We start from the raw sequence: 18060 nt of genomic DNA, 5'->3' as shown, positions 1-18060 counted from the left end.
TGCCATGTGTTGTTATCATAAATTTCCCTAATTTGATGGGAATTAGAAGGGCCTCGGAGGCCAGCGGCTGTGTATCAGACTTCTGTGCATCTTCGTCTCCCCTCTGAACCCACACCGCGCCCTCAGCCAGGCTTCGCTCAGAGCTCATGCCTAATGGACATTTGTGGACTTGAGGATGCAGGCCAGGATTTCAGATCAGTTACATCCATTTTCTTTTGTGATCACAGCCTTTTGTGATCATTTGAATTGTGCCAGCCATCTCCAAGAGGCATGAGTTGAAAGGTAGGGGTGCAGCTGGAGCTATGGTTCTAGACAAAATTACTTAATTGCTCTTTTTTTTTAGTTGTAAAATATACATAACAAAATTTACCATTTTAACCATTTTTAAGTGTAAGTTCAATGGCATTAAGTATATTCACATTGTGCAACCATCACCACTATCCATCTCCAGAACTTTTTCATCTTCTCCAACTGAAACTCTGTACCATTAAAAACTAACTCCTCCCTCCTCTCTCCCCCCAGCTCCTGGCAACTACCATCTACCTTCTGTCTCCATGAGTGTGACTACTCTTGGTACCTCATATAAGACTAATCATACAGTATTTGTCCTTGGTGACTGGCTTGTTTCACTTAGCATACTGTCTCCTGAGTTAAAATTTCCTTTGTTTTTAGGGCTGAATAATTGTATGGCTATAACACGTTTTGTTTCTCTATTCATCTATCAATAGAAACTTGGGTTGCTTCCATCAATAGCCATTTTTAAGAAAAAAATTAATTTAGCATTTACTATGTACTAGGCATTGTACCCAATTTCTAATAATGCATTAGTCAGTGACTCCTCCCAGTAACTTTAAGAGTTGAGTATCATTATCCCCTTTTAGGATGAAAAAACTGAGGCTTGGAAAAGTTACAGAAATTCCCACCAGTTGCCCACAAGTAAGTTGCAGGGTCAGATACTCTCCCAGGGCTGTGTGATGTCAGAGCCTCTAAGCTTCCCACCCCCATGGAAAGTGACATCTCAGTGATGCACTCAGCAAAATCCTGAATGGGCAAACTACAGAACTAATGACCTCGTTCTTTCAACAAGTAAAGTGGAAAGTTAAAAAAAAAAAAAAAAAAAAAAAAGAGGAAGGCAACCTAGAGATGAAAAGAGATTTAACAGACAAGTCAACCAAATGAAATGACTGGGCTTGTTTGGATCCTGATTTGAAGAAAACAACTGTTGGAAAAGGTGAACAATTAGGGAAATTTAAACAATGTCTGGATAATCTCTGGTGATATTAAAGTATTATTATTGTTATTATTTTGGTGTACTAGTGGTATTGTGATTGTGTTTTAAAGAGACAGTGAGAGTCTTAGAGGTAACAACTGAAATAGCTAGAAATGAAATCTATGATGTTGGTGTCCAGAACTTGCTTCAAAATATTCTAGAAGGAGAGGTGGGCAAGGGGTAAGGGGAAGATACAGATAAAATAATGTGGATTTTGTGTTGATAATTGTTGGAACCTAGAGATTAAACAAAGCTTAAGAGGCATACCAACCAAATGCAATGTATACAGCTTGTTTTGATTCTGATTCAAATAAATGGAGTGAAAAATAATCCAGGTGACAATAAGAGAACTTTGAACTCAAACTTTTGATTGACATTAAGGAAATAGTATTAATATTTTTAGGTACTGTGATGGCATATTGGTTACTTTAAATAAAAAAAATAGTTCTTATTTTTAGAGATACATATGGGAACATTTATGAGTGAAATGATGTGATATATTGGATTTGCCTCAAAATATCCCAGAAGCAGTGTATGGGGGAAATAAGTGGAGATTAAAAAAAAAAATAAAAAGGTTGACCATGTGTTGATAATTATTGAAGCTGGGTGATGAGCACTCGGGGATTCATTTTATTATTGTGTTTACTTTTGACTATGCTTAAAATTTCTACAATAAAAAACTTAACAGCAAACATTTGTTAAAAAAAATAGTATCTCATTTCTTTCTATAAGTAGCAAAACTGAGGCTTTGAGAGGGTAAGTCATATGCCCAAGGTTCAGGTATTCAATATTTCGACAGACAATTGGGGGCAGGAATGGAAGACGGTCATCTGTTCCAACTCAGGGGACAAGGGGTTAACCACTGGAAAGCCTGCTGTTCCTCCCTGCTCAGGGTCTGCTTTCTCCTTCTGTTAATAGTACCTTGACTTTTCCTGGGGGACCAACTTCCCCAATTCTTAGCCACATGAGAGCGAGGCTGACTTCAAGAGTATCTCCAGCTCCAGGCCTGGGTACATAACTCAGGTCTAAACAATCAGATTATTCTATGCTTTGCTCATGGTGGTTGCTTCAAAGTAGGGGACCCAAAGAGACTCAATCCTTCGAGTTTTCTAGAGGTGGAAGGAGAAGCTCCTTTTCCTCTAGAACTGCTAAATGATAATAGTGGCAGTGGAATAATATGTATTGAAAGCTCACTGTGTGCTGGGGAGTGTTCTAAGCACTTTACATATATTAATAGAGATGTTAATTATTATTATCTATTATTAAGTATTCTCATTTTACAGATGAGAACACTGAGGTTAGGAGACCTGGTGAGGATCTGGAGCTGCTGAAGACCACCAGATAAAGAAAATCTGCCTGAGGTAAAGTCAACATTGAAGGGGGTAAAAAACAGCTCCAAGGAGGCCAAGCTGCTGTCACCTGAGCCCCTGAATTTGAGCCCCTGGATTCAGCTTTACTTTGGACTTTCCTCTTTCTTGGGCCAGGACTTCTTTACTAGTACAAGCCAGTTTAAGTTGGGTCTCAGCATTTTGCAGTCCAAAGAGACTTAAACCATAAAATGATGGAGGTCGTTGAATGCCAGGGGCAGGGGAAGGAAGAGAATGAAGAGGAGCCAATAAAAATTGCCCATCACTGTGCTGGAAGCTTTACACACATTATCTCATTTAAACATTGCAAGAACCTGTTAGATGGGTAGTGTTCTCATTTAATAAATTAGGAAAATGAGGTTATGAAGCTTTAAGTCCATTGGTTCATTAAACAGAGATTTCCTTCTGAGCCAGGTACTCTGATAGGTACTGAGAATTCAAAGCTAACAGCAACAGCAACAACAGCTCACATTTATTGAGTGCTGGCTGTGTGCCACACACTGTTCTCAGCAACTGACATGCATTGTCTCAGTTAGTCCACTGAACAAGCTTGTGAAGTAACTTTTATCATTATCCCCATTTCATGGATGAGGAAATTGAGGCACAGAGAAGTTAAGTCATATGCTTAAGGGCACGTGGCTGAGAAATGGAGATTGGGTAACATCAGGAGCCAGGAGCCAGGACCCTAGCATGACACCACACACTACCAACTCTCCCTATAAGAAATTCAAAGTAACTTGTCCTCGGGTCACACAGCTGGAAGCTGTCCAAGCTGGCCTGCCTGCCCTAAAGCTCAAGGCCTTTCCTAGGTCTCATGGTGCCATTGCCCATTAGAGTGGAGTTAAGAGGCAGGCTTTGCAGGAAGGAAATCAGAAGCCATGGAATGGTTTGGAGTAGGGGGTGGGGATGGGGATGATGATCTCATCAAAAGTGTACCATCTTTCAAAAAAGATGGGTCCTTCACTGAATCTACACTGACCACAAGGCAAAACATGCCCCTACAAACAACCCCCTGGGGGTGACACCTCTTAGTGTGGTTTACCCTTGAGCCATGACGCACAGAAGTGAGTTTCATTTCTGTTTTTAGGGAAAGAACTTCCTGTTTATCCCAGCCCTGAACCCCTTGCAGCAGGACACATTTCTGGGCAGCCTACAGGACTCAGCTTTTGTCCGTGATTTCTTTCCAACTGCCAGCAGCCTTTACCCACTTACTCTGGTAACTGTTCTCCTCTATCCTTTGGCAACTGAGCCTCCTTGATCCCACATGTGTCCTTTGGGGCTACTGATCACGGGACCCACTTACCAAATAGTGGTACCCCTGGGCTATAGTAATGGGTCCTGAAGCAGGAATGACATCCTAGTAAGATCAGTCAGGCTCTTGGGATTTGATGTCTGGCATTGGGAGAGAGGAGCCTAGTTTTTACTGAGATTGGATGATATAAACCTGAACCCATCTGTGATCATACTGATCCTCTCCCCTCAGAAACCCCACAAAGCCACGTGAAGGAAGAGGTATGAGCCCCCATCCCAAGGAAAGCGTAGCTGAGAAATGGTCAAAGAGAAATGCAGGGAGAATAGTACTGAGTCCAGTCATGCCTGAAACCAGCTCCACTCCAGGAACTCCCAGTTTCTGGAGTCCATAAATATTCCTTTTGCTGAAATTGGCTTGACTTGTGTTTCTGTTGCTTGCAACCCAAAGAGTGCTGGCTAAGCCATGCTTTGTCACCCAGAGGCTTCCTTGGCCCCAGCTTGTTCACTGTCTATTCTCACATTCAACTTTCACAAATGGCAGTAAGTCAGAGTGTGTGTGAAGATCTAATGACAAGGAAACTAACTGCAGAATTATTTATTCTGGTAAAGGGTTTGGAAAAAATGTAGATGGCCCATTATAAGAGATCATTCACCTGTACAATCACCTAGGGGTCCTAGGTCTGATGAGTTTGTGGTAAAAAGTGACATCCAGTGATATTAATGCCCTGAATACGATACCCACACAGAGGTTCAGCTCCACCCAGAGTTCCCCGTGGTTGTGGCCAGGGGTCCCCACGGTGCTGTCTCACATAAGTTCAAGCATAGGCTCACTTGTATGTTTCAGCTCTGAGACATCTCACCACTGTCCAGGGCTCTCCAGGAAAACACTGCTCCCCATGTGATGCTGGCCCTGATGGCTGCCATCAGGGTTCTGGGCATCAGAGCTGGGTCAGGTCTGTGGGGGTGGGAGAAGCAGGGAAGGGAATCACCCTGCAGTGTAATATGGGTTTTATGGTTCTTCTTTCTCTGTTCAACAAGCTTCCCCATTTCCTTTCTCCTGCTAACAGATCCCATGACCCAGGCCTGGCCAGAGCTTCCTCTCCCCCTGACAAGGGTGAGTGGTGGAGAAGTGACTTAAGACCCAAGCAGGACAAATCCAGAGCCTTCCTTGGGATCAATTCCAAGGGACAGAAAAATACTATCTCTCTGTCTCTCACTATATTATCAGGAAGAGTCAGATGGAGGAGATTGTAACTGAGCAGGACCCTCTTGTCATCGGTGACCATCTGATATGTTTGCAATGGTGTTTGTAACTGCTTAACTGTATAATCATATGAAATTTGTTCTTCTCTGTCTGACTTACTTCATTTACTATGATAATCTCTAGGTCCATCCATGTTGCTGCAAATGGCATTATTTTATTACTTTTTATGGCTGAGTAATATTCCTCAAACAACCAACGCTTTATGTCCCTTTGTACACAGAGACACCTCCCAAGTTTGGGAGAATAATGTTTGACTTCAGACACAGCATTCGCACCATGGATATGATGCACAAAACTGGGAGGGAGGCAAACTTCCTTGTCTGAGCCTCTCAGCATCTCTCCCCATCCTGTGGGTGGTGACTCCCATGTACTGAGTGATCTCTGGCTGCTCAGAGCCCTCTAATCAAGTGGGGAAGAAGGAAAAATTAATGTTAGTGGACAACAAGCAGTTTCTGGCAAAACAGAGGAGTAACATCTTTTAGGGACGATCTCTGGTAGCTGGTGGAGGTAGGCTGCGCTGCTGAGGAGATAAAGGCAAGATAAAAGAGGTTCAATGAGGGAATCCACCCCTCCTCTAAAGAAACAGCTGGAAAGTGATGTATGACAGTGCAAAGCAGTGGTTCTTAACCTTCTGACCAGCCCACGTGCTGCCATGCAGGACTCTACACATTCACTGATGACCTTACACACCCACGTCCCCAAGCCAGGGAAAGCCATTCCGGGCTTGTATTCACAGCCACTTCTTCGTGGACCTTTTGCTGAGAACAGGGAGCCTTCTCTTTCTGACCCCGACGCGCTGGGGGAGGCGGTTCAGCCCGGGAAGGCTGCTGGCGCCATCTGGTGCCCAAATGGAGAACCCGCTCAAGCGCGCGCCTCCGAGCTGGGATTTCAACCCACCGCTCTGGGCTCTCCAATCCCCACCTGCCTTTTCAAAAACTTCGCAGCTTGCCAATTTGCAAATATTGGGAAATCACTGTGCCTTGCAGTCTTCCTCCTGAGCCCACTGAAAGTAGAGCCTGCAAAGACTGCCAGACAATTACCTAAGCCTCAAGGAGCTCCTGGCAAATTGGACGTTCTGCGCATTTAAAACCCACCATCCACATGCACAGAATCACAGGAAACTTGGCATCCAGATTTTATCCTTAGCCTCTCACAGGGGCTACCTGAGCTTTTCCCAAGAGAAAAATCTCTCCCCTGAAGTGTGAAGACATCTGCTTTTCAGAGTTCCCCACCGCCACTATCTCTAAATAACAATTTCAAAACCAGTTGTTGGTTCACATTTAAAATTTAGAATCACATTTTCTTTTCTCCTTAGACAGGGGAAGATGGTAGCTGTTTCAGGGTTCATTAAACCCTAATTTCTTCACCAGGATTCCAGGCGTAAATGGTTTAGCTTTTCCACCCCCTGTTTGTTAAGACACTCTGCAATCAGATCCAATCTCGAAAAATGAATTTTCAGCTACAACTTCTGGAAAAGGGCCTTGATTTTTTTTTATAATCAGCTAATGTTGCCATTCAACAGGAAAGAATAATAATAACATGGGAAATAAATTTGAGCACTGAGCTAGGGTGCCAGATTTGGGAACCCACTGTTGTTTTTTGGTGGTGGTGTTGCTCCGAAATAGACAGGGAAGAACGACAAGAAGCAAGCTCCCAGGGTGGACATGAATGAGTCATAAATAACAAAACAACTTATTTTGACATTCTGCTTCCACGGGGAGAAATAGGATTCAGGTCAGGGGGTCTTTTCCATTAAAGACTTTATTGCTATTATGACCATCCAAAATTTGTCAGAAACATCTTTCCCTAATAACCTGGACAGTGATTTTGTTTTGACCCAAGGCCAAGGTCACCCAGCAGCTCCCAAGACCCTCCTCCCAGGCAAAGGGAGGTGTAGGGAGGTCAGAAGTGGGAGAGACTTCCCTCTCCCCTTTTCCAGCAGCAGGCTCGTGCCAAAGGCGCTGGAAGGAATTGCCTTTTGTCTTTCAGTTTCGGTTGGATTTTAACAGGCCTCTTTTACTTTCTTGTCAGCTCCTCAATTCAGGCAATTTCATGGCTTCTTTTCTGCGGCTGAGACGAGAAGGGTTTGTGGCAGCCGGGCTGTTAGATGCAGCCCCGGGCTGAGGAGCAGCTCAGTTGCTAAGCAGCCTGGCTTTGCTGGCAGCCCAGATTGGCTCTGGAGGTTGGGCTGGCAACCCGGGAACAGCCCAGAGTTAACAGGGCGGTGAGGGTAGCCCCGAAGGGGGACGGTGTGTCCTGGTTAATTATTCAGCACAAGTGGACGGCTGAGAGCTGTCTGCGTACTTCCTTTCAATGAATCAGACTACAGTGAAGTAGAGCGCATTCATCCATTTAACAAGTATTTATTGAGAGCCAGGCGAAAGCTCGGCTGGAAGTAATTAGCCAATTAAACAGAACTGCGCTGGAGGGAGGAGTGTTCCAGGCAGAGGGAGCTGCAGGGCCGGGGTCGAGGTCACTGGCTCGGCCTGTTCGGGGAGGAGCAGGAAGGCAGGGAGAGCTGGAGGCTGACGGAGAGGCGCAGAGGGGTGGGCAATGAGGCTGGAAGTAGGAGCCCGGCTGGGAGAACACATCACCTAACGCTTTCTACACCCCAGTGGGGACTTGGGATTTTAGTCGGAGTAGGATGGGAAGCTACTGCTGAGCTTGAAGATCACGTTGCTTCAAGTCCCATCGCGGCCTTAAAACGCTCCGACCTTTGGGACGAAACCCCCTCCTTGGCATGGAGCCCTAGAAGCTCCACCTCCAGGTTGTCCTCCTCCCCTGCCCTACCCCCAACTAAAGCACACCAGCCATAGAACTCTTGTGGCAACATCCCTGTTTCTGCCCTGCGAACTCCTACCTACCCTTCAAAACCCAGTGTATGTGTCACTGCACCTCACCAGCCTTCCTTGACTTCCTCCGACTGTGAATTCCCCAGTTAGCACCATAGACACACTCCTGTTGTATAGGGTCCGTGCCATCCACTTAAGGGGTCTCCTGCCCTCCAAGCCTGGAGGCCCTAGAGGGAGGAACCTGGTGCTGGGCTGGGGTCAGAGCCAGCAGAGTAGGAGAATGGATGAACAGATGAATGAGTGAAGGAGAGTGAACCCATTAGCTCCTTGTCAACTGTCCACACCACAGTGGCAAGGAGCGGACCAGAGCTGCAGGCTGGCCTGCAGCTACTTGGGTTTACATCCAACCCCCATCAATTACTCCCAGGGACTCTTGGCCAATGGCTGTGCCTTGCCTCCCTCACGTATAAAATAGAAACGATAATAATGCCACCCCCTGCCCAAAAGAGTTATTGAGAGGAGCAAATAAATCAAGGCATAAAAATACTAAAAATGTGTAACACACTATAGTCGCCCAGAAAGTACTAGTATTATTAGGGGAGCTATTGCTGTTGCAAGGGGAGGGGCTGCAGGTGGCCAGGATTGGGTGGCGAGCTCCGCTGCCTTCCTCTCAGCTTGGCCTGGGGCAACTCTGAACCCCAGGGCCATGCATAGAGGCCATGTGTCAAGGCACTAGAGGAAACCATATTTTCATTAATCTCCCTGGAATGCCAAAGTCAAAATTGCTTTTTATTCCCAAACCCTTCCCTACCTTCTTGGGACCAATTCCTATGCTGGTTTCTTAAGGAGGGCGCATATTTAGGGAGGTGAGGGCAGGGTAGTTTAAAGAAGTTGGGCTCGGAGCCAGCACACCCAGTTTGGAGTTCTCACACTGCCACCTGTCAGCGGCGTGGGGCAAGACGTTGCGCCTCTCTGTCCTGATGTCTCCGCTTCAGAAAAAGGCTGATGGTCCAAGACCTGCCTCTGCGGGCTGGAGCAGCGTCTGGGCAGTGTTTCCACGTGAGGCTGCAGAGTCAGCGTGTCATGGCTCAGATTCCGTCCTCTGTTAGCTGTGGACCTGGGTGAATTACTCACTCTCTCTGGGCCTCAGTTTCCTCGACTAAAAAATGGGATAATAATAGCGCTTACCCTGTTGTGGGTATCAAATTGATTTAAGTCCAAACAATCCATTTAAGTCCTAACCCCCAGGACATCAGAATGTGATTGTATTTGGAGACAGGGTCTTTAAAGAGGTAATTAAGGTAAAATGTGGTCATTAGTGTGGACTCTCATGCAATGTAACTGGCATCCTTATAAGAAGGGGAGACTGGGACACACACAGAGGGAAGACGATGTGACGGTACGACCTGAAGGTGACCTTCTACGAACTATGGAGAGAGACTGCAGCGGAAATCCACCCCAGGACACCTAGATCTGGACTTCCAGCCTCCTGGCCTGAGAGGATATAAGCTTCTGTTGTTTATATACCAGTCCATGGTACTTCGTCCCGGCAGGCTGAGCAGAGGAAAATGAAGATACCCTGTCTTCATCTGGGTGGGAGATTGGGAGGATTAAATGAGATGCTGAAGGTCAGATGCTTTGAGGAGGGCGGGGCAGGCAGCAAGGTCCCCACGTGCCAGCTTGGCTCCCTCGAGAAAGGGCCTGTGCACACAGGGGTCAGAGAGATGCCACATCTGAAGGGGTCTCCTTCTTTTCATTCTGCTCAGACCCCATGGCACTGTCAGTAGTGGCTCCAGGTCGCAGGTGCCAGGCAAGCCCGGGCGTGGGTGCCACACAACCAGGGGTGAAGCAGGTGTTCTGTCTCCATGGAGAAGGCGGCCTCACTGCCTGATGAGCAGAGAGAAAAGGGAGCCGTGGAAGAAGTAACTCCTCACCACAGGAACCAGAGCGAAAACAACAGTGGGGGACTGCACTGCACAAGAGAACTGGGGGTCCCACAGGGGCGGGGAAGGGGCCCCAGGGCCGGCTGAGGTGGACCTGGGGAGAGCGAGGCAAGCCCAGGCAGCAGCAGTTTTCCTCAATTTAAAAAAAAATTTTATATTAAAACATTTTTTTAATTGAAGTATAGTTGGTTTACAATGTTGTGTTAATTTCCAGTGTACAGCACAGTGTTTCAGTTATTCATATATATTCCTTTTCATATTCTTTTTCATTATAGGTTACTACAAGATATTGAATATCTTGTGCTATACAGTTGAACCTTGTTGTTTATCTATTTTATGTGTAGTAGTTAGTATCTACAAATCCTGAACTCCCAATTTATCCCTGCACCCCCAACTTCCCTTCCTGGTAATTATAAGTTTGTTTTCTATATCTGTGAGTCTGTTTCTTTTTTAAAAAATAGTTCATTTGTGTCATTTTTTTTTAGATTCCACATATGAGTGATATCATATGGTATTTTTCTTTCTCTTTCTGGCTTACTTCACTTAGAATGATGGTTTCCTGGTCCATTCATGTTGCTGCAAATGGCATTTATTCTTTTTTACAGCTGAGTAGTATTCCATTGTATGTATATGTATGTGTGTGTATATATATATATACCACATCTTTATCCAATCATCTGGCGATGGTCATTTAGGTTGGTTCCACATCTTGGCTCTTGTAAACAGTGCCAGACAGCAGCATTTTAAAACCTGTGGTGGAAGGACCCAGGGGTGCTGTGGAAATAAGAGGCCGACAATTGGTGAGGAATCAGGATTCCTTCCTCCCTCCTTTTTCAAGGGTATAGACAGTGGAGCTGCAGTTAGGTTTTGTGCCCCAAATGAGCTTCAGTCTCCTGATCAATAAAATGGGGGGAGTGTGTGATTGTAGTGTCCTCCTAAAGTTGTGAGCATAAAAAGGTAGGGTGCTTGGAACAGTGCCTGGCATGTGGGAAGAGCACTGTTACCTTGTGTCATTATTTTTCTCCAAAAGTAATGACAAGCAGCTTTTATTGAGCACTTACTATGTGCCAGATGTCTAAAAGTTTACTGGGAATATCTCATTTAGTCTTCAGAGCTGCCTTTGGAGACAGGAACCATCCTAATTTTTGTTTTACAAATGGGGAACTGAGGCATGTGCACCTTGTGTCCAAAATCACATGGCCAAGTGGGTGGCCAAGCCAGGACCTGGGATCTGGGTGTGGGCCCCGGGCAGGGGAGGCCGATGCCATCCTGGCAGAAAACACCACCTCTGCTGGTTCTTTCCTTCTGGGAGTCTCACAGCTGCCAGCAAAGAACGCCGCCCCGAAGCCTCCCCAGCCCCCTTGGCATCTGCAAGGGAGTCCGACCCTCTCCTCCTCCTCCAGAGGCCCAGGAGGGGGCAAAGCTGAGCTGTACATTTCTAGCAAGTTAAGAGGCTCTGGGCTCTGCCTTGCTGGTCTCTGTTGAAGAGATGGACGTGTTTTATTCTTGCACTGTTGAGGGGGCAGAGCCCCGAGGAGCAGAACAGAAGGTGTTTCCTCCTCATGGTCACTGAGGCGAGAACCCAGTGCTTCAAAGATGTCCTCACTGCAGTTTTGGTGACGTGCCATTTCTGTCCACCCAGAGGAGGAGAGATGCTGGGGGCCTGTGTGGAGTCATCTTTTTTGCAGGCAGCTCCAGATGATGCTGTAAAACAGAGGCAGGGCTGGCCTGGAGGAGGGAGCAGGGACGCAAGTCAGGGTGAGCGGTGGCTGGTTGGCAGCCAACATTGATCTCCCCGACAGGTCCAGCTACCCAGCTCTCCAGGGCTGTTCTGGTTGGCTCTGAGAATCAAGGCCACCCCTGAGCACTGCCGTGTAGAAGGCCAACTTTGCCTCTGGGGCTCCCCTCCACGTTCTTTGTGCTGTATCAGTTAGGATTACTTTTGGTTGCAAGCAATAGAGATCCAAAAAACCCAAAAAACAAACAAAACAACAAAAACAAAAACAGTGGCTTATGTAAGACAGCTATTTATTTCTTCCTCACATAAAAGTGGGAAGCCAGAAGTCCAGGGCTGGTATGATGCTTGGCCAAGCCCCTGGGACTCAGGTTCCTTCCAGCTCATTCTTTTAACTTCCTCGGGGCCACAAGCACCCCTGTGGTAACACGATCACAGCTAGCTCTCCAGACATCATATCCGTATTCCTGGTAGGTGGGTGGAAGAAGGCACAGGGGAAAAGATACTCAACTATCTTTTAAGGGAAATTCCTAAAAGAGCCACGTGACAGTTTCACTTATCTCCCATTGGCCACAGTTTCATCACATGGCCACATGCAGCTGCAAATCAGACTGGGAAATGTAATCTTCATTTGGGATGGTCAGGGCCCACCTCAAAATCTGGGGCTCTGTTATTATGAAAATGGATGCAATTTTAGGGGGCTACCTACCAATCTCAACTACACCTCCTTCCCACTAAACTGTCCAATGGAAGAGAAATGAACATTTTCTGTAACATGTGGTGCGTGATGGACTTTCCCAGCAGCTAAGTCACTTGGTCAAAAAAAGCGTTGAGGGATATGTAGGTGTGGGGCTTCTAACCCTGACCTGGCCACGCATAGCGATACCTCGGACCAGTAACTAAACCTCCCATTTCTAATCAACAAGATAGGGATTGTGACCCCTGTGGGATGAGCCTGTGATAAGGATTAACCAAGAGGGCAAGTGAAGTTCCCGGCACGCGCTATGTGTCCAGGGCTTTGCCAAGCTGCTAAGCCTCTCTGAGCCTTAGAGTCCTCATCAATGAAATAAAGATCTGCTTTATAAGGTTGTAATGAGGATTGAGTGAGTGTTTAGCACTATACTTAGCTTTTAAGAAAACGTGACAGTTGCTGAATGGCATTATTTAGGCCTCTCAAAATTCCTACAAGATGTCAAAATATGATTTTCAAAAAGTTAAAACCACGGCTCTTTTTAAAAAATGGCTCATAAAATATAGAATGAACACAAGTCAAACCTTAAAACTTGTTAAATATTGAGGGAACCAGTGGGATGTCAAAACTGACTAAGACTATTTGAAGTACTTACAGGCAAGAGGGGAAAAGAAAGAAAAAGGATGTCAGAATAAGACCCATAGGTTAGGTAACAAAACTGGTTCATATTCTACACGGCAACAAAGTCATAGGTTATCTTTTCTACCAGGAAGAAATCATCTCCATCTTTACGGAAGCAAAATCAGCAAGTTAACGTGTAACAGTCTGCGTCTGGCCTCTATTCAATCATAACAAAGTCAAACGCAGGTAGGTTCTCCTAGAGAAAAATAACCCTTGATGAGCCTGGAGGCCTCAGCAGTCGATTGGAAGGACGTGTAGTCATTTTCTTGCTTTATTTCCACATTTTGGAAAATTTTCCTTAACAGAGATAACTCAATTATTGAAGAGATACTTGCTGGTTCCTAATGCGCACCTGGAGGAGGACAAGAAATGACCCCTGGCCTCTAGGTTCTTCCTGTCTCGTGTGTGTGTGTGTGTGTGTGTGTGTGTGTGTGTGTGTGTGTGTGGTGGGTGAGGGGCGGGGAGGACAGGAGGCAGGAGGGAGACCGAGCTTGACTTCACTCTATGAACACAGAGTTGTCCATCCAACCCTCAGAAGACGTCCAGGGAGGCAGAAAGATGAGGAGTCAGGTTGGAAAAAGAGGAGAGGAACTTTCCAGGCCACAAGGTTCCTGCGAGATGGCCAGAGTCGGGGGTGGGGCCTGGCACACGGAGGGAGCTGCAGGCCGCTCAGTCTGGCCCTGGCAGCGAGCTCCTGTAGTTACAGCTGAGCAGTTAATGAACTTGTTCCAGCCCCTCGGGTGGTAGGCGGAGAACCGGGCTTGTGCGTCCACTCTCTTTCAAGGCACCACCTCTCCTCTCACGCTCTGTATAATCCGCCCTCGAGGGACCAAAGCTCTGCGCTTAGTCATTTGCACTTTGGCATTAATTTAAACCAGTCTGCGGCTTCTCCTGGGGCGGTTTGAATTTTGGGGCCTGTCCTTCTGAAGTGACATGGAAGGTGTTGACCTGTGTTCAAGGAACCCCTGGCTTCCCTGGTGCTGGAGGGGAGGGCGCTTCCCCCTCCCCGAACCCCAGCAGCCCCGAGGGTTGAAGCTGTTGGAAGATCAGTGATCAGAAAGAGACAGGAGCAGGGAGACCGCATGTCTGCTTTATCACCAGATGTCGGCTCCTCTCACAAGCCTGTTAGGTTTGATGAGAAAACGGCCTCTGGGCCCAAGGATGGAGGTAACACGATCCTCTGACGTATTCAGCCCTGTAAAATTGGCAGTGGTTTAATTGCCTGAGAAGCAGTTACTTCTAGACTCGCCCCGGCCTTTGCAAAGACTAAGATCGACGGTGAAGCCAGAGGGGGTGGAGGAGAGGAGGCCCAGCACCATAGCCCTCCACATTCCACACTTGAAATTGTTTCTTCAGGAAGTCCCTGATGCCTAGGGCTGGGAGAAGAGAGAAGTCTCACTTCAGCCGGCATTTGAGTAATTCATAATCAGAGGCAACCACTCTGCCTCGCCACCTTCCACGCCAACCTGTTCAGATCCGGTGGGGCACCTGACTCTGCAAAGGAGCCTTGCCTGTGGCCACCCTCGCTGCTCACACAGCCTGTGCCTTCTGCCCCTCTGAGCTAAGTGGTGCCTCTTCCTTCCCCCCACCTTCCAAAACCCCTCAAGGTCCAGGTCTGCCCAGCCGAAGCCTTCCTTGGCTTCTCACTTCCCCGAAGTCAGAACAGGATGGTTTCTGTCTTTCCCGCAGTCTTTTCCTCATCCATTCACTTAACAGATAAGAGTCAAGCACCTTGTTTCATGCCAGGCCCTGGGACTATAGCAATGAGTCAAATGACCGTAGTTTCCTGCTCTCATGGAGCTTAGGTCCTCGTGGAAAATCTGCTCTTCTTCCATCATGTAAGTGAGAACTGCGACCTTATGTTAAGCTCTTCATTTATTCAATCAACAGTTACTACTGAGTGCCTGCCATGTGCCAGGCACTGTTGCAGGTACTGGGGCTACCACAGGGGAACAAAGAGACAAAGCCCTTGCCCCCTCAGAGCTACATTCTAAAACAGGTAGGATAGACCACGAGTAAATAAATATGTCAGAGAGTCAGTGATTTGGATAACGAGTTAAAAGGGGATGGTAGGGTGGATGGTGCTCGTTTAGATACACTGGTCATGGACGCTCTCTCTAGTGCAGTGGCATCTGAGCAAAGACCTGATGGAAGCAAGGGCCAAGGGGATGGGTGAGCATAACGCATGTCTACACAGCTTCCAAGAAGCCGGCACAAGTCTTGGTATTGATCCTCCCAGCCATTCTCTGAGATGGGGTTGGGCAGCTTCCATGAGCTTGTCTTATGGATGGAGAAACTGGGTTTCAGAAAGATGATCAGACATGAAAGAAAGGAGTCTGAAGCCCTCTGTGGGGAAGCTGTTTCAGAGAGCCTTGGTGTCAGCGGGTCCAAAGCACTTAACACAATGGCTTGGTTTCCTTTCTCAGCTCACCATCAGCTGAGGATGGCGCTGCTCAGGGTCCTGGCGAAATGCTGGACCTCTGCTCCTGGTGTGGGTCTCAGGTCTGTTCCAGTACCAGCACACGTGACCTTATTTGGAAATAGGGTCTTTGCAGATGTAATCAAGTTACGATGAGGGTGGACCTAGTCCAAGATGACTGATGTCCGTATAAGAAGAGAAGAAGAGACATGCAAACAGAGACAAACAGCATCAATTCCCGTGTGACCACAAGGTAGAGACTGAAGTGATATGTCCACGAGCCAAGGGACAGCAAGGATTACTGGCCACCAGAACCAAGGAGGAAAGCTTGGAACAGATTCTCCCTGGAGCCTTCAGAGAGAGCGTGGTCTTGCTAACACCTTGATTTTGGACTTCTGGCCTCCAGAACTGTGAGAGAATAAATTTCTGTTATTTTAAGCCACCAACTTGGTGGTACTTTGTCACAACAGCCACAGGAAACTAATATAGGTGACACCATAGGTCTTTGGAAGAGCTGAGTACTTAGACAGGAACCAGAGACTTGTGCCCTGGTACCAGATCAGATCCTTAGGGATTTGCTGGTGCCTGCAATTCTGGAACCAGATGATGGAATCCTTGGGGGCTAGTTTGGAAGTGATGAGAAAAAAACCAGAGAAAGCTCTAGTTTAATCCTCCACCACAGCCCTTGCAACCCATGACTTTAGCCCTAAGTACGGGGGCTGAGTACAGGGGCTGCCACAGACTTCCCAGCTCAGAGAAAGTGAGAGTTCACCAGCTTTTTTGGACCGTATGCCAGTACTCACGAAGCCGTCTGTTTAAATAAGGATGAAATCGGAGGCACGGGCCTTCACTGGCGCTTACCGGAAACCCAGATTGTAAAATGTGAAGGAGAAGGAATCAGAACGATCTGGCCAGGGTTTGGGCCAACATTCCAGAGGACTGATTCAAGACAGGGAAGAGACTCCTGGGCCCCCAGCAGTCTCCAAGCTCTCGGTAAAAATATCAACACAGGCTAAAATGAAATCGCATGGGTGGATACAGAAACATTTACCCGTGGAGACCGAGAATTACAGCATCTTGGGAGTGGGAAGGACCTTAAGAGTCACCCCATATTGTACAGCTGTTGGAAGCAAGGGCTTTGGAGACAGTCAGGTTTGGGTTCAAGTCCACCTTCTTGACACTGAGGAGTGACAGCTCCAAGCTCTGTGACTCTGGGCTTCTCTCCTGTAAAATGGGGACAAGGTACCAACATCCTGGGCTCTAAAGATGCTTGCAAAGCACTTCTTGCAGGGCCCGGCTTATCACAAATGCTGAGAGAGTGGCAGCTCTTGTTATTGGGTTGTTGCTATTTAATCCAACCCCCCAGCAATGCCAGGTTCCCCTTGATGAAGGGCCCTCCTGCCTATTTTCAAGTGTCTCCAGCTCATGCCTCTCCAAATACCTCTATTAGAACTTTCTTTGCTACAATGAGATAGGTTTCTTGTAAGGAAGCATCCCTTGGCTGAACTGTGCTTTGTGTTTACAGACAGGCAGTGGCATCAAATGGTGAATCAAGGCCTGGGCCCCAGACCACATTCAAATCCTACCTCTCCCACTAGGGAGCTTTTTGCCTTTGAGCAAATTACTCAACTGGTCAGCTAACTCATGGTCACAATGGTTAAAGAACCCTTTTCAGTATGGTTACACAGTGCTTTTATATCCATTTCTGTGCCTCTCAGCTTTCTCAGCTGGGAGATGATGATGACGACAATGGTGCCTACCCTCTATGGCTGTCATAAGATTAAATTGGGTAACATTCATAAGGCACTTAGAAGACAGATGCATATAGCAGGTCCTCAATAATTAGCTGTTGCTGATGTAACTTCCATCCCTCGATTTAATCCTATCATGTCCCTCCCCAAGTTTGTTTCTGTTTTTAACCTTAATAAACTACATCTCAATCAGCTCAACCCAGCAAAACACCAGTCTCAGCCCTGGAATCACTCACCCAGGACCCCACACTTGGTTTTCTGACCTGCGGTCTCCATCTAGACGTTCTTAATAATTTTTGAACAAGGGGCCCCACAATTTCATTTTGCACTGGGGCCCGGAAGCTCTGTAGCTGCTCCTGCCTGGAATATTGGCCCTGCCTGCTTCTTGGCTTCATGCAGAAGCAGAAGCAGGCAGGGCGGCCGTCAGCTGAGCCTGGTTCTCCCCCTTATGCCGGCGGTCGCTACATGTAGCAGGGTTGTGAGTTGAGGGCTTGGTTGCACAGCACACTTCCTGTCTTCTCTCCTCATTCACCACTCCCTTCCCCATCCTTTGGTCTCCACCTCCCCTTCCAACTCTCCCTGCTTCTTCTTGGCAGCCAAGCTCGGCACCTTTTGCCCATGCGCAGATCAGCTGCACCGGGCACACCCTCTCCTCCAGAGGCGTGTCCCTCCTTTCCCCACAGTGATGGTAGAAGCGCCCTACGTTTGTGGGCTTGCAGTGGTGAAAATGAATACTGTCTTTGACAGAGTGGAAATCACAGTGGACTTTCTAAACCCACAAAGATTATAGAGTCAGAATTCTGGTTTCCTAGCCTGGAGGTGGAGTGTGAGAGTTAGCAAAGAGTTCCTGGCAGGGAGGATGCTGGGGTGAAGGATTGGTAGGCATCAGGCTTTGC

The 18060-nt window shown here is 47.2% G+C and overlaps 1 long non-coding RNA gene across 1 annotated transcript; it reads left to right on the top strand.

Annotated features, from left to right (window-relative positions):
- Positions 1 to 797: 797 nt before the first annotated feature.
- On the top strand, positions 798 to 3865 carry LOC116668263. Its single transcript, XR_004325358.1, has 3 exons — positions 798 to 1231; positions 2554 to 2631; positions 3725 to 3865. It is a non-coding gene; the product is annotated as an uncharacterized LOC116668263 (long non-coding RNA).
- The last annotated feature ends 14195 nt before the right edge of the window (positions 3866 to 18060 follow it).

This window comes from Camelus ferus, chromosome 2 (assembly GCF_009834535.1).
Source record: "Camelus ferus isolate YT-003-E chromosome 2, BCGSAC_Cfer_1.0, whole genome shotgun sequence".
Classification (NCBI taxonomy): domain Eukaryota; kingdom Metazoa; phylum Chordata; class Mammalia; order Artiodactyla; family Camelidae; genus Camelus; species Camelus ferus.
The sequence above is the reverse complement of the archived record's forward strand: the minus strand, read 5'-3'. Positions and strand labels throughout refer to the sequence as shown.